Source organism: Gopherus evgoodei, chromosome 10 (genome assembly GCF_007399415.2).
Source record: "Gopherus evgoodei ecotype Sinaloan lineage chromosome 10, rGopEvg1_v1.p, whole genome shotgun sequence".
NCBI lineage: Eukaryota > Metazoa > Chordata > Testudines > Testudinidae > Gopherus > Gopherus evgoodei.
Genome location: NC_044331.1, coordinates 31,576,589 through 31,590,750, shown reverse-complemented (window position 1 = coordinate 31,590,750; position 14,162 = coordinate 31,576,589). Strand labels below are relative to the sequence as shown.

At 42.4% G+C, this 14,162-nt stretch overlaps 1 protein-coding gene across 7 annotated transcripts in view; it reads left to right on the top strand.

Moving 5' to 3' along the window:
- The window catches only part of OTUD7A (OTU deubiquitinase 7A), a 267,788-nt gene that overhangs the window by 99,297 nt on the left and 154,329 nt on the right, over nt 1-14,162 (top strand). For all 7 annotated transcript variants that reach the window (XM_030578509.1, XM_030578508.1, XM_030578510.1 and 4 more), the window contains one exon: nt 13,856-13,992. The gene's annotated coding sequence lies outside the window, so the exon portion shown is untranslated. The remainder of the gene's footprint in view (nt 1-13,855; nt 13,993-14,162) is intronic.

Sequence of the window (14,162 nt, the reverse complement as noted above, 5' to 3'; positions counted from 1 at the left end):
TTTACAGATCAACTTCAACATACTGAATTCCATCAGGAAGCAGAGAGCCATTGTAGTCTTTCAAGCACTGATGTAATATACCTCCTGTTGCTAAACTCACTAAGCAGCAGGATCACAAAATTCTGACCCACCTGCAACTTCTCAAGGAGACTTCTAGGGTAGTACCATTCGTGGACTTTACAGCAGTTCTGGGTCAAACTCACAAAATTCATGCATGCATAAATGTAGAAAGTTCTGCATCTGAGTGAATTTGATAATCATTGAGCCAAATGCAGGTGAACAACATCTTGCTAAGGAAATATTGCTTTGCTACGAATGTAGTGCCTAATGTGATCCAGAAATTGTGAAATGTAGATGGTGCCAAATGACTATCCCACGTCCCCAATTAAACCCCCTACTATGGACTTATTTCTTCTGAAAGCCCACAGGCACTAACCTACTTCGGTCAAATACTGTCTTCCTCACCACAGCATTGTGTAAGAGGGCAGAAAAGCTCTTTCAATGGCTTCTTTGGGTTTCTCACTTCATCTTGTCATCTATGACTGTAAGCTGTGACTGGAACAACACAAAGCAAATTGGTGTTTAACATGTAAGTAATAATTGGATAAGCAACAGAGCTGGGCTAATAGGTCAAAACTACCCTCCAAAAGCTGGCATCTCTGGCACTGCGTGCTGCCTCTTACTTCTGTGCAGATATGAATTCACCATGTCACACGACTTAAACAAACACTCCTGTGCCTGCCTGTGCAGCTGTAATTTATCAACTTTCACAGTCCAAAAATATTTTTTTCTGGGCCATTGTCCTTTGTTTTAAGGATCCTGAATGTTGGTTCTTCACAGAAGAATTGCAGCAACTTGCAAATGATGCATGAAATTAAAAATCCCTCTTCACTGCTGAAAGGCTAAATAATGTATGTTGTGCTGTTTACTATAATATTCATAGCCAGAGAAAATTCAAGTCCAGAAATGAGAGAGAAAATGGTGTATGTAGACTTAAAAACAAATTCTCCCTGCCCTAGCACCACCTGCTGTCAGTCAGCTAGCTGGAATAGATTCTGCAAAAACCCTTCAAACTGCTTGGAAAATAAATGTGTTGTTTCTTAGCTTTCTGAGATATGTTTAATACATGTCTTCAGGGTGATGGTTAGGCCAGGGAATGGTTTACCCACCTGATATATTGAATATAGTATTGGGTTCCTTGCCCAGAGGTCAACAAGCAATAGTAGTAATAATACCTAGCTTTTATTTAACATTTTTCATCTTTAGATCTCAAAGCACTTTAGAGGAATTCAGTATCCTTGTCCTCATTTTACAAATGGGGAAACTGAGAAACAGGAAAGGGAAGTGTCCTGTCCAAGGTCACCCGGCAGGCCAGTGCCCTATCCAGTAGACCTCACTGTCTAGTAATGGAAGGTCATGGGGTAGATTCTGTGGCAAAAATAATGTCATGCCAGTGTAAGCAGAGTCAGGATGAGCTCTACCCTGATATCTGGTGGAAAGAATTTCAGAGAGTGTATTTGCATAGGCAAGCCTACCCCATCCCAGGCTGCCGAGCTGTGGGACTGCTTTGTGACAGAAATGACTCAACCTCAGTTGAGTGGTACTTGCTAGACAAGGGACATGGGTTCCAAAACCTAGTTAATTGAGAGAGGCTGGGGACAGGTATCTGTGCCTGGTGGTGCAGTCTCCTTGTGGAGCCAGAAGTACCAGTTCCACCCCCTTCTCTCTCCACTGTGGAATGTCAGAGTTGATTTTTTTATTCCCTCAAGAATCTAGATACAGGTTACTGAGCTGAACTCACTTTGGGCTAATGGTGCACTAGCACTGGGGCTCCCCTGCTAAGAGCTGAGATCACTAAGAGTTGAAATCACTAAAGAGCTGAAATTACTGAGCTGAGAGCACTGAGTACTGTGCTAACTAGTGGAGGAGCCTGAAGCTATACTGTTGAACAGAGCAGCTGGTGGAGTGTAGCAGTTGGTGGGGATAGCTGGAGCGGATCACGGGACAGCTGGTGGGGTGGAGCGGCTGGCAGAGCGGAGTAGCTGTGGGATGGGTGGAGTGGCCCACAGAGCGAGCGGAGCCGAGCAGTTTGCAGGGAGAACTGGAGCAGCTCATGGAGCAGAGCAGCTGGTGGAGCGGAGCAGTTTGTGAGGACGGCTGGAGGAGCAGAGTGGAGCGGCTGGTAAAGCGGAGCAGTTCATGGAGAAGGCGGAAGCAGAACCCACGGAGAGGCAGGGCAGTTGGCTCCGGACCATGTAAGGTGCCCCTTTCTACCCAGGCTGGGGGGAGGGACCTCTACAGATAAACTCTCGAACTCTGGAGTGGCACTGACCAGAGACTTTTGGGTTGTTGGACTTTGGGGTGATTGGACTTAAGATCCTAAGGGGAAAAAGGACATTTCCAAACGTACTTGGAAGTGGGTTTTTGTTTATGGTTTGTGTTATAACCCTGTTTGTGGTGTTTCTCCAATGGGATGCCGCATTGATTCCTTCCTTTATTAAAAAGATTTTGCTACACTCAGATTCCATGCTTGCGAGAGGGGAAGTATTGCCTCCTAGAGGCTCCCAGGGGGGTGCGGTATGTAAGTGTCCCAGGTCACTGGGTGGGGGCTCGAGCCGGTTATGCATTGTGTTACTGAAACGGAACCCCTAGATACTGAACCTGGCCCTTGTTGCTGCCAACTCAGAGGGGCAGAAGGGTTACACCAGGGATACAGTATTTGCACCTTACCCATCAATAGTCTCATACCACTGTTTTCACAGATGTGGGCACCCAACTTTTACAAAGTGCATTGGTACGTTTCAGAACAAAAGCACTTTCAACAGGAAAGAGGCTATGAAAATGTCATTGTGGTTTTCAGGTTTGGGTCTCGTTGTGCTAGGCACTCTACAAACACAGAACAAAAAGGCAGCTGCTTGCCCCAAGGAACTGACAAACTCAGTATAAGACAAGAGCCAACAGCTGAGTACAGACAGATGGCGTACAACTAAAGAATGCGACAGTATTGTCGGCATGGTAGGCATTGGTCCCAGCATTCCAGCAGCCTAACCATTGTCAAGTTTTTTGTAGCCATCGTGGCAGAATTGGGTTTTGAGAAGGGACTTCAAGGTGGATAATGGGGTAGCTGTGTGGATGTTTACTTCCCAGGAGTGAGGGGCAGTACAGTAGAAAGCCCAAAGGTGCTTTGTATGACAAGTTAACTAGTGGACAGTAGAGGCTGTCATCGTGGGCCAATCAGAGGAAGTGCTGACAGCTTGATAGCAATTGATAGGTAGGATGGGGATTAATGATAAAGTGCTTTCTAAAAGTGAATACAAAGGAGCTTTGGGAGCCGGTGGTTATATTTGTGCAGTTTAAAAGTAAAGACATGTTGCATTCATAATTGCACCTTAACTACATCTATAATATCCTCAGTGCCCAAGCCTCAGATGATAATGTATGAACAGAAAAGAACATGTTGATCAATATGCTGAAAAGCTGCTAGTGTGGGTTATTTTGATAAGCTTGAGACTTCTTAAAGGAGCCTGATTTTCAGAAAATGCCGACCATCTGAAAATCATGCCATTTTCACAATTCCCTTTCAGAGTAGCATCATTTTTTAAGGGCTCTGTCTCTTCTATAGGAACCAGTTGCTCCGCCAGCCACAGACTGCTGGCTTTGTCTTTCCTTTCCATATTAAGAGAGCATAGTATGGTAGTGTTCTTCTAACTCAATTTACTCCCTGAGCCAGACTCTCAGCTCCCTCTGATAGATGGTTTGATCAACTGCTGCCATCTTAATCTGCAGTCTTCTGCCTGCATCTCGGGAAGCAGAAGTTACTCCAGAGCTCTCTTGGCTGGTTGTTCATGAGGCAGTGCCCCCCTGCCTCCAGCTCATTGGCAGTCTGGTGGTGAAAGAGATTCGTTAGATATGTTGAGGAAGGTATGGGGATTCCCTTCACTTTAGTAAGTTCTCACCATCACTTGTTATGGCAGCTGCAGTTTGCAGCAGAGCCCAGGAGTAACATCAAAGGGCTCCCACCCTCAGAACCTTATTCTGGCACTCCTTGGACTGAATCATGCTTTGAAGATGATAAGCACTATACAAGTACTATGTGTTTTCTATTATGAGTAACAATAGTAAATGCAATGTAACCTGGTGTGCATATGAGCATGTTGTAGCAGAGATCTGTCACTTAAATAACTTGAAGTATAGAGAAATATGCAGCCCACAATCCAGTTTGCCCAAATGAATGTGGGTTTACACACGCATACTAAGTAGTCAACCATTTTTTACTCTTTTAATATGACTAAGCAGAATCAGTCAAGCTTGCTGTTGTCTGAGAACTAGACCTGCACTTTGTATAAAGGCTCGTTAGGAGGGGGACTTCATTTTAAAAAAAAAATCATACCCAGAAAATAAACGTGGAGGTTTTCTTACTACCTTTTAATAAAATCTCCTGTATTTACATTATAAAATAGTAATATTCTGACTAAGCGTTAGGTATTGATTATTTTTGCATATACCCAGGTCCATCTTGTATTCTACACAAATTAAAGTATATCTATCCAGGGCTGGTGCAACCCATTAGGCAACCTAGGTGGTTGCCTGCAGCGCTAACATTTGGGGGGCGGTGGTCAGCTCTTTGGCCACCCTGGTCGTTGGCAGTATTTTGGGGGTGGGACCTTCCGCCGCCTCTGTTGGGGGCAGCATTTCAGGGTTGGGACCTTCCGCTGCCTCTGTCGGGCAGCTTTTCAGGGGAGAGACCCTCCACCACCTAGGGCAGCAAAAACACTGGCAGTGCTCCTGTATCATGGGGGAAAGAGGAAGGGGGGCATTAAAGCTATTGACTGGGTGGTAATATAATAACCACATTCCTTTCTTCTACCAGCATCATGTTCCTCTGATCAATATTTAGTCAGTGCTGATAGTCCCATCAGAATACTGTAAATAGGGAAAAGCCTCAATTCTGTAGTTCCACCTTTCCTCCAACATCACCCACAGATAGGTAATCTGCTTATTTTACTGGTCACATTCAGTGTAGGGAGGGGAGCCATAAAGAAATTAGTCCTTCCTGTCTGTCACTAAATAGAAATTACTGCTTCTGCGATTGCTGGTTCAGCAAACTGAACAAGATGAATCAGCAAAAGCAGAACAGGAGTATTTGTAAGTAGGAGAGAGGTTGAAGAAATATTGCATGAGTTAGTTGACTCTTTGGTATGTTAACCTACTCAGCAGGAAGGTGGGCATGGCATGAAAAGCAAAAGAGAACTACAGTGGGTCTTTGATAACACATTGCAGAGCTAGATGGGGAGATGAGTTCCCAGAAATGATCCTCCTGCATTTTAATCCACCCATTCCACCTCTATTGTAGACAGCACTCCAGTTATCTTATTGTAGCTAATGTAGAAAGACATTCGATGCAGACCCTTTTTGCCTAATGTTTGACATCTTGTAGTTGGGAGAGGGATGGCTTCTGTCCCCTCCTTTTTTCTGACGGTTTTTCTCTCTTTCATTGGTTGAATTAGAAAGCGTTTACCCCAGGAAATGCAACAGATGGCTGGACATCACATGGTCACCAAAAGCTTTGGTGGCACAATAAGTTTGCTATTGACTGACATGAATTGAATCTGTGTGGTGCTCAGTCTGAATCATTTTGGATTTGCTATGATGATGTCTCCTATCTGTTGTTGTTCTATTCCCTAGCTCAAGTCCTCATTGGGTCACAAGATTTCTTCTGTCTTTCTTACCTAAGTATTTATACCACATAGATTACTATGGTATCGGAATCCTGGGGGCCCTACATCACCCCCTCATCACCTTTTATTTTCATGAGTGAGGGGAGAGATTCTCTTCCTCCTCCTCTCCTCGGCCAGTGAGCAGTGCTGCCAGTCAAAACAAACACAATAACTTTGTGCTCTGGCTCCTTTAAAATTTATAACCAAATGGGAGCCTGCTGTGAAAAGGCCACATACATCTTGCAAAAAGTTTAGGAGCTATTTGAATCATAGAATATCAGGGTTGGAAGGGACCTCAGGAGATCATCTAGTCTAACCCCCAGACTGATTTTTGCCCCAGATGCCTAAATGGCCTCCTCAGGGATTGAGCTCACAACCCTGAGTGTAGCAGGCTAATGCTCAAACCTCTGAGCTATCCCTTTCCAAAGAGCCTCTGTTTATGGAGCTTCCACATGCCAGTAGCTGAGCAGGCTCTTTTTGTCTGGATTGGGCCCTTAAAATGGAACATATTTCAGCCTATTAGACTCTGCTTTGTATACATAGTAGGAGGGAGAAAAAAACCCAGTTTATGGGCTTGCTCACGTGTGCACAGTAGCTCTCTTCATACTGTAGTGATAATCCACACAGATGAGAAAAGCTCTCAACATCCTTAAAGAACAAAAACAATTGAAGACCAGTGAGTTTAAACTATGCTTTTCTGTTCAGAGAACTTTGCCATCTAGGATTTTGTATGTATTTACTGAAACATCAGTGACCCTTTCTTCTGCCCATAACTTTTGGGAGTAGTTATTTGAAAGATTGGTACCTAGCAGGAAAAAAAAAATTACATTCTCCGTCCCACATTTGCTTGTGTTTTATGGCTGATTTTCCTTCTCAATTTGCATGCTTTTCTAGGCTCTTCTATTTTCAAACAAAAAATACTGCCAGTCTTCAAACCCAGATGCTTTTGATATGAAAAGAGGAGAAATACGGGATAATCACTGCTGCAGTGGACTCCTCTCCCCAGCTACAGTTAAAAGAAATAACAACTGTTCTTTCACTTTATTATTATGTGCTGCAGCTCGCAGGAAGCCCTGGAATGCCGTTCTCAGTTCCTTAGGATAATATTGCCATCAGCATTACTGAATATGGCACAAAGAGAGAGCTGTATGCCTCCATATTCTTTCCTTTTTTTAAATCATCAGTAGTTTGAGAGAGGCTGTTTGTGGTTTGGAAACTATTGTCCTCCTTGCAGTTCTATCCACTTAATTTTCTTTCCATAGGTTCACATATTGTAGCAAGTGCCATTAGCTTTTTCTTTAGTTATTGCCTGGAGACGTTACTCTTCCATGTGGTGGTGGTTTTAGTTCTCTCCCCCTCCCCAGCTGCCCCAAGCTTATTTTTCAATCAATAGCAATTCCATTTCTGAGTGTCAGAATTCCCTGTTTCACACACGGATATTTAACTTTATCCGTGCCTCCGTTTCTATAGCACATAACAATAGATGATGACAAAAGTGGCAATTTAGAGCTAATGGTCGCCTTCTCAGCGGTACCAAGCATCCACAACTCCAATTGAAGTGAGTTGGGAATGTTTAGCACCTCTGTAAAATCAGCATCAAATTTCACATTTAGCTTAGTCACTGCACCATTTCTTCATTTATAAATAATGCATCTGCATGTTTCCCCACAGTCTCACCAACCAGCCCTCTATGCTGTCTTTAAACCAGAGTTTCCTGTTAATTAGCTCATATTATTTTTATATTTTCCCCAATTTAAATTAAAGTTATAAAATCAATTGTATTCTCAAATGTTGTGACTACCTAGGTGGCTATAGCTCATTTGTACTGAGTGAAGATATAAGGGATGTTGCTGAATTGATCTGACAGACTCAAGAAATATGAGAGGCTTTTTTGCTTCTTGTGGCATATTATATTCCTTTTGTGGTTTCATAAACAGCCATGGATATTTTTAGAAATGAAAGCCATTTCATGGAAAAGTTAGGCTAACTGTGTGACTTGTTAATGGTATATAAACAGAGCTCTGAAAAGGCGTTGCAATCTGAAGAAGCAAGACACTAAAAGGGAAAAAATACAGATAACTGGGGCACTAACTTATTTACTTTTATTGAAAAACCCTCCTCACCTATCACTTTTGTTCTGTCTTGTTAAATAATTTATAATGTGTGCCCAGAAATAAAGTGGCTGCCATTAAACAAAACCTTGAACCCCCAAAGAAGCTAGAAACATTTGAGCTTCTTTGATTTTGATGCTCCTGTCAATTGTACCTGCTTCTGTGCATGGACTCACAAGCCTCAGTCGTGCCCATAAGACACTCCCCGTGAAGATAAAAGATTCAATTTCTTGTCCTCTCCGATCAAATTGACAATAAAATTCTTCAGTGATGTGATGCTGTGGGCATCTGTTTACTGGAACTGGACTGAGACTGCTAACTTATCTTCGTAGCTACTGAACACCACTCAGACAACTTTCAGTCACTATCAGCCTGGACCAGATTCAAACCAATGACCAGAAGTTAACGTAGTTTTGCTGCCTGACAGCCTAGCATAACAGCACAGACGAGGACGCACCGATTCAAAGCGGCACCAGGGATCCTACACATGCCTGTCACAATGTATGGTGTACCTCATCCAGTACACAAACTGTCACGATAGCAATTGTGTAAGTGAAACCAGACAATCACTATCCTCTTGATTGAACTCGCACAGGAAAATGACAAGAGACGAAAAACATCATATCACCTGTTGCTGAACACTTTTGCAAAGCAAACACTTTATACCTGACCTATCAGTCCTCATCCTCAAAGGAAACCTGCACAGCACATTCAGAAGACAAGTCTGGGAGCTTAAATTCATAACTTCGCTAGACACTAAAAATCATGGACTGAACAGAGACACTGGATTTATGGCTTATTATAACACTCTGTAACCCACTAACAACCGCTGCAGCTGCTTTCCCTCCCTCTTCACTTCCCCGCCATCCCCATGACTAGAGGGGTGTTAGCAGGCCACTTCTTCTTGAATGGTCCCTTGAAATGGGACCACTTATGCTAAACAGTCTATTCCACCTTATATTTAGCAGTGACACTCTAAGATAGTTTCCCAGACCTGAAGAAGAGCTCTTTGTAGTTCAAAAGCTTGTCTCTCTCACTGACAGAACTTGGTCCAATAGAAGATATCACCTCACTCACTTTGTGTCTCTCATATCCTTGGACCAAAATGGCTACAATAATACTGCATATAGCATAGCAATGGCTTTTGCCACAGGAGTATTCCAGTCCCTCCCTGCACCAAGGCTAATTTCTCAACATCCTCTTTTAACTGAAGACAGGGCTATGTTTAGGCAATATGAGTCTGTCTACACTACAAACAATTTGCTGGTATAGCTATATTATACCAGAAAAAGCCCCTAATGTAGATGCAGTTATATCAGCAAATATTGCTTTTGTTCTATGGGCAAAAACACCTTTTGCTCATATAACTGTGTCTACATTAGGAGCTTTTGGCAGGATAAAAATGTTGTAAAACATCACACTCCCTGAGTGACATTACTAAACTGGGAAAAGTGTTTAGCATAGATCTGGGCTGAGGTCCTAGGCTGTATGGTCCCCATTTGGTGTGGAGGTGGCTCCAGCCTTTCCCTTAGGAGTGCACTAGGGACTCTGTACTTCTCAATTCTCTCCAGACAGTTTCCTCAGTACTTACCTCAAGGATTATCCACTATGACAGGTGGACTAGGACCATTACACTCCTTCTTCCTTGCCACACAGATTTCTCTGCTCACCTGGTGTTTGAAGGGGCCCTCCAGGGCAATGGGATGTGGAATTAACTCCCTATTGAACTGTATGGGGTAGTTCACTCTTCTGAGTAGTAGTGTTTCAGGCTGCCTGCAGACTCAGGCAGACGTCGCAGCATTGTTTAAACTTGGTCATAGAATCATAGAACTGTAGGACTGGAAGGGACCTCGAGAGGTGATCTAGTTCAGTCCCCTGCACTCAAGGCAGGACTATGTAATGATTAGACCATTCCTGACAGATATTTGTCTAACCTGTTCAGTCCAAGCGTATACATCTTTGATAAAGCATCACCTCCCTTTTTTCCACTGTCTGTCCTTCCTGAGCAAGCTGTACCCTTCTATACCAATATTCCAGCCACGTGTATTATCCCACCATTTCTCTATCATGCCATTTATGTCATAGTTGTGTTTGTTCATTAATATTTCTAGTTCTTTGTTTAGTCCCCTATTTCTTGCATTAGTGTACAGACATCTAAGATACTTATTTGATTTCTTCTCTATGTTCCCTCTTGTCTCCCCTCTGTCTCTGCTATAATGGCCCATGTGCACACCCTCCCCCGCCCCCAGCCCTTAGATTCCGACCCTTCTCCCAGGTTTCCATGTTTTTGACTTGGCTTTTGTCTCCTGCCTCCACCAAACCTAGGTTTAAGCACTCATCAGTAATAACCAGATACTCTTCCCCTTCCTTGATAGCTGGACCACATCTGTGCTCAGCAATCCTTCTTCCCAGAACAGCATCCGGTCATGTTGTCAAGTTTTCCTTCGTAACCATGATAGCTAGAAATTTACTTTTTTTTAATGGAAGCTAAGATTCTGATATAAACACTTTACTCCTGGGGCTCTAGGCATGAGTCTATAATGCTAATGCCTTGATCCATCCCTGACTGCAGGCTGGGATCAAACTCCCTTCAGAACATTTAAATGGGCTAACATAGTCATGCTATACTAATGGCCTAAATTTCATTTCCTTCTCATCATAAAATATGACATGTGATCTTCGTTTCTGTTCTATAGCCTGCCACCTCCAGTGAGCTGTGAAAGACAAAGAACAGGATTCAAATGCTGATGATACTCTACATAGCAATGTCTCACTGCTCAGTCACTAGCATGGCTATCAAGTTGTTTAATGACCTGTAACAGTGCATTTGGCTGGATATTCTGTATAATTCATAAGTGGGGATATTGTCCCTCTGGATTTGTCTGACACATGGATTTTGTTGTTCCTAATGAGATCTTCACAGGCTGTCAATTATTTATGTAGTTTAAGTGAAATACACAGAATGGGGTGGCTATCCTTCAATTATGCACCTTCAAAATATTAGGAAAGGAATCATCCCTGATTCCATGTCTCATACCCATGTTTTCTCTTTTGTGTCTGTTCTAAAAAGGCTGTAAGTGATATTGCAGGAGGTTTAGAAGTGAAAAAAAGAATTAATCCAAGTACTCTCTTTAATTACCTTGCAAACGGAATACAGTAACCAAATAGAATCAGCTTTCACAGAAACAGAAGCATGGGAGACAAAGGGGGAAAAGAGATTTCCAACGTTATTTTGGTGTATTGTGTGAACTCTTTTTCTACTGTAAATCACAGGTAAATGCAGGCATGTTGTCATTTAGCTGTTGTGTGCAGTAGAGAGCTTAGTGCAAAGCATGCATGGGATTGAATGCAAGCAGCGCTGTGTGAACATTTATCCAAAACTGAAAACTAAACTATCCTTTACTCCTGCTATATAAAGTTTAAGGACATTTAAGATTGTTCTTTGAATCTTATCTGTACCTTGACAGCTCTATTCTGCTGTTTTTTTTGTTTTGTACTTGCTATAAATGTGCATGTTGTTCTCCTCCTCCTTATCCAGTCATACAGGCTGTATGATGGGCTCGTTGTCTGCATAACTTTTTGTAATGGAAGCCTTCAAAAGATAGGCCTCAGAGCTTCCATCCATTAATGTTAATGTGCTGATTCTCTGTAGCCCTTTACCATGTGTAGTTATTTATACCAATGCAAAGCATGACCAAGTCAAAGTGGTAGCATTTTAAACTTGCTTTGCATTCACTTTGTACTGATATAAAAGACTACACAAGGGACATGTCTATACTGCCCCGAAGATTGGACTATGGGATGTGAATAGCAATGCACACTAAAGAGCTGCACTGTTACTTCCCTGGGTGGATGCTGCCGATGCAAACTAAAAGGTTTCTATTTTGCATTGACATAACCATCTTCAAACCGGACTTTATTCTTTATTAAAGGTGAACTCTGAACATTTCAGTTCATGCCTGCAGCATCCACATGGGGGAGAAACAGCACAGCACTTTTGAGAACATTGCTATTCGCACCCCTGTAGTCTGAGCTGCGGGACCAGATGGACATGCCCCTTGATGCAGGGCAGCAGGGAATCAAGCCCTGTGTTCCATATAGTAACTGACATGTATGTGTCAGAACTGTATGTGCAAAAGATTCCACTTTAAGGGACCACACTACAAGTCTTAACATGGACTATGCACTTGACACAGTATTAAGCAGTCAGGTCAGTCTCTGAACTTTTTGTGCAAGAAAATAATGTATGCTTGGGGAACTGTATCAGTAAGATTACTCAGACAGAGCTCATAATGCTAATACTTTTGATGCCATTAAGCTGCCGTCTCCACATCCTTATTGGTTGAATCCACTGCCCACGCTCTCCAAAACTGAAACCAGTGACACAAGCCAAGTGAAGAAAAGTGGATTTTAACTCTCACAGGGAGAGAAAAACCAATGCAGTTAGTTACTAAATGCTTTCTCATGGTCTTTGCCCATTCAAATTTTGCAACGTGATTATGCATTAAAAAGTGTGGTTAGATTTAGATTGTAGGCTAGGTGGGACAGAGACCAAGTCTGCCTTTGTCTAATACGGGTTCTAGCACATAGGTAAATACTAAGTAAATCCCTTGCTCCACCAGTGTTCTGTGTTCGTCATAGAGATTTAAGAAACACATACATAAAGAGTGAGAGTTCCCATGCGTTGTCTATAAAGGGATTTGTAAACGAGACGTGGAATAGAAAGACAAGCACTGCTGGTAGTAGAGGAAAGCCTGCTTGTGCCTTGCATAGTGGAATTTATATGTGAAGTAGTCCATTTTTTAAAATGAGACCAGCAGAATTCTCCTCTGTACCTGGGGAATTTGGGCTGCCCGCTGGATACGTGCCAGTTCGTTTTTCCCAGTGTACTTAAATCCTTTTTAAGACCGCAAAAATTTCAGTGTTGATGTGATTTGGTAATTCAAGCTACTTTATTTTATTTTGCTCCTACCTAGCTTGTTTTCCTCAACCCCATTATTCACATTGTGACTCCTCTTTGCTCTCCACTTCTACTCATCAATCGAGAGTATTGCAAGGTATGGAACATTTGTAGAACAAAGAAGCAAGCCTTGCTTCTTTCACTTTAAAACTGACCAGATGGCATTTATCGCACCAGCACCACAGGGAAGTGTTGTTTTATCACACAAGGTGAAACCCTGAAAAATACTCAAGCCCCATTTAAGATTCTTGGCTCATGAAAGGCATCAAAATACAACTGCATCCACTCTTCATGGAAACCACGGCTTCTTTCAGAGCAGAGAACCCACCAAACTCCCTTGAAAAATACAGGAGCCTGCTCAATCTTCAGAAAGCCAACATTTCACAAAGCAAACCTCTCCAGTTCTCATCCTACCTCCAACCACCCTTCCTGGCAAAATTGTCAAAGTAACGACAGGCAAGCTCCAACAGTGGAATATGTACCAACACTCTGGGTGCTTTGGGAGACACTGTATCTCAGTGCTCATACTACTTACCATCCTACATGCTACTGCTAGAGTAGATGCTCAGCACAACAATGGTTCCTAACATTCCTCTCCAACAGGACCCAGTGACTGGTGATGGGTAACTTCTCACCCTCAAAACCTCTCCCCTACATCTGCTCTTCGCATAATTTCTCTTACCTGAAATGTTATGACGTGTCTCTCTGCCCTCCCGCTTAACCTTAGGTGAAAATTTGACCACAAAAAATTAATTCATGTTTGTTTTTACCTCACCTAAAGGCATTCACTGATTTTTTTTTTCGTGCCTACCTAAGTAAACATTGCACCTATTTTGTGCATTCAGAACTCCCACTTGTGTGCACAGACAGAGGATACCCAGCTAATCTGGTTTTCCCATGCAAATAGCTGTGTACAGTAACATAGTCAATATCAATGTCAGTGCTATATGGTGGGCATCTAATATCAGAGGATAGGGCTGACTTTTCTTTAAATGCATTGATAATTGGTATCATTCAAACCGTGCATAGGAAGGAAGATGATTAATGCAGTCTCTCTTCTTTTTCAGATTTCTCAGGGGACATATTTTCACTTATTCACACCTTCTACTGTGGCAAAAATGGACTATTTTCCTCACCAAAAACCAGCAGTGTAATGCCCATCTGATACATGCCTCAAGGAACTCCTATTTAAAATCTGTTGAAAGTAAGTCAATGAACAACTTGCTTAAAGATAGCTTTAGTCAGCTGTATGGCTATTTGTGGCTCAAGAATAATCATAAACTAAGAATAAACTATTAGCAGTCTGATATTATTTATATTATTTCGACTATTGAGGGGGGGGAATAAAAATGAGCAATAAAGCAGATGTTGAAG